Source organism: Nannospalax galili, unplaced genomic scaffold (assembly GCF_000622305.1).
Source record: "Nannospalax galili isolate Female #2095 unplaced genomic scaffold, S.galili_v1.0 scaffold311, whole genome shotgun sequence".
Lineage (NCBI taxonomy): Eukaryota > Metazoa > Chordata > Mammalia > Rodentia > Spalacidae > Nannospalax > Nannospalax galili.
In genome coordinates, this window is record NW_008330298.1 from 991,199 (window position 1) to 993,857 (window position 2,659).

The following is a 2,659-nucleotide window of genomic DNA, read 5'->3' on the forward strand; positions in this document are numbered from 1 at the left end:
AAGAGCATTGACTGCTCTTGCAGAGGATGCGGGTTCTATTCCCAGCACCCACATGGCAGCTATGAGCCATCCTTAACTCCAGTTCCAGGAAAATCTGAAGACCTCCGGGGCATTGCACGACATGGGTGCAACTCACATACACCCAGGCAATACACTCATGCACATAAAGTAAAAATAATGAAAAAAAGAGAGAAAATCTTGGTCTCGGCATTGAGTTTTTGCCACTACCTGCATCAATGGCTAGGAATGCAGTGATTAATGATTTTGGTGGTGTTTTTACACAGGAAAAGGATGCGGTCAGATTAAGACACAAAGTCAGGTTGTTACATATGTAACAGAATGCAAAATGTCCTTGAAATGCCAAGATGCTACTGAAAAGAACGCTATTTCAACACTGACTTAGAAATGTAGAAGCTGTAAGATATTATACTACTAAATATTTTCATTTCTATAATTTAATGAAAATTATTTCCCATAGAGACATGTGGAAAATTAAGGGAAAATCATAAGTAGCTTTTTTAACTCTTCAAGAACTTCATACAATATATTTTGATGATACTTACTCCAACTACTACTAAATACTCCCAGATCCCACAACTTCTCCATCCCCTCAAAACACTGTGTCCTCAGTTTTTCATAACCCACTAAGTCCAATCTGTACTGAACATATATTAATAAGTGTGGGGCAACACACTGGAGTATGGTCCCCCTAGAATAGGCCACAACCTTAGATAAAACTGACTCTATCTTCCCCAGAAGCCATAAACTGTCAATAGCTTCTTGGTTAGGGGTAAATTCTTCTGAGACCTCCCCACTCCATGTTAAAATATTGCAGGCTTGATCTTACAGAGGTGTTGCACAAGCAAATACAGTTGCTGCTGTGAATTAAAGAGTGCAGAGGTTCTGTTATGACCAGAAGACTGTTTCATTCCAGTCTTCTTTGAGCTCTGGCTTTTATAAACATTCTGAATATTTTTGTCTAAAAACCTAAGTGGAAATTTAAACACAAGAAATGATAAAGGTAGTATTCAAAGAATGTGACCTTCAACATTAAAAGATAACCTAATGATGTAGGCCTGTAATCCCTGCTACACAGAAAGCTGAAGCAGAAAATCACAAAATCAATGTCTGCCTGGGTTACAAAATAAGTTCAAGACCTGCCCTGACCATTTAACAGTGCACTGTCTCAAAAAAGAGTAAAGGGGACCCTTTGGAAGGGACTAAAGCACTGAACAAGAATCACTCTGAGGGTGGTGGGGAGATTAAACAATACTAATAACATCCTCACATCCTAAGATCATGTACTCTTTCCATTCAATGACATGAAGAACACGCCATGCCTTCACAGGGACCAAAACAAGGCACTGTCTATCTTGCTGCTTACTGGATAATCTTTCTCTATACAGGAAAAGATGCCGTGGAGTTCTTCATGATATTCCTCTATCTGATGAAGGACTATGAGACTAAGCAGCCACTGTTTACTACAAAATATATAAACACTGAAGGGAGAAACAGGAGGTGGCTGGGGAGCTCCTCTTTCTACAAGTTTACCTTCATAGCATGACTACCGTTGGGTTTGGACAACGGATGCTTCAAGTCTGATCTTAAGCTTCCAGAGATGACGCTTCCAATACAACCCATGGGTTCTCTTACTTACCCAGCATGGCCTATGGCTTTCCCCTATCAGTCACCAATGGAATGTATCCCTGCCCACCTGGCTACCCCTATCCGCTGTCCTTATTTGGAACGCTATCTAGGACCTCCCACAATGGATGAAACATGGACATGTACAGCCTCTACTACAACCTTAACCTGGCTCCATGGAGCCTCTGGTCAGTGGATTCAGTGTTCATTCCAATCCTGCAACTGAGGCCAAGCCCACAAAACCTGGTTCTAGAGTCTATTACAATCCAGGAAAACCACACATCATCCACATGCCCACAAGGCATCTTCTGCCACCACTCTGCTAACCCAGAGAAGACAAGAAGATCCAATAACCACTCCTACATCCCCGCCTCCTAAAGTTGTGTCTTTTTCCTTCCCCTTCCATGGGAGAAGTCCTGCAGCTGGGAGAGACTTGGGAGGGCTGTTTTTTCCCAGACCTGATTATAAACAGTTTTCAGAAGCTAATGCTAATGGAAGGGCAGGGCTCCTGGTCTCTGACAGGTTTCATCCTCCCAAGCTAGTTTAACCCTCCATACTGCTCCACCTAGCTTTTGTCTTGTCATCCAAGGGGCTCTCAAGAACACAGGATGTTCCCTTGCTCCTGTGTCTCTCTAGTAACAACTTCTTATGGAGGGCCACTCTGGCCACTCTTACACTGCAGTCCAGTCCCCTATTTGGTGGACACTACACTCAATCTTGTGGATTCATGCCACCAGTCACATGTTTCCCCTACAGACCCTGCCATGGCATACTCACATTCTTTCCCCTAGCCTTGGAAGGCCAGTGTTCCAGTATATTGCCAGTCCATATCCCCTTCAGCTTAGTCTTGGTCTCATTCACACTCACCCTGCCACCCTTGTCCTTGTTTTATTGGTTGCCTCCTCTGACTTTGGGAGCTTTACACCAAGATTCTAGGGTAGGGTAGCATCAGACGCTAAGCCATTCTGACTGGGAAGAAACACTTCTGCCCCTTTGCTAGTATTTCTGGAAATTA

The 2,659-nt window shown here is 43.2% G+C and overlaps 1 pseudogene; it reads left to right on the forward strand.

Annotated features, from left to right (window-relative positions):
* The first annotated feature begins 236 nt into the window (after positions 1-236).
* On the forward strand, positions 237-1,811 carry LOC115072198 (annotated as a pseudogene).
* The last annotated feature ends 848 nt before the right edge of the window (positions 1,812-2,659 follow it).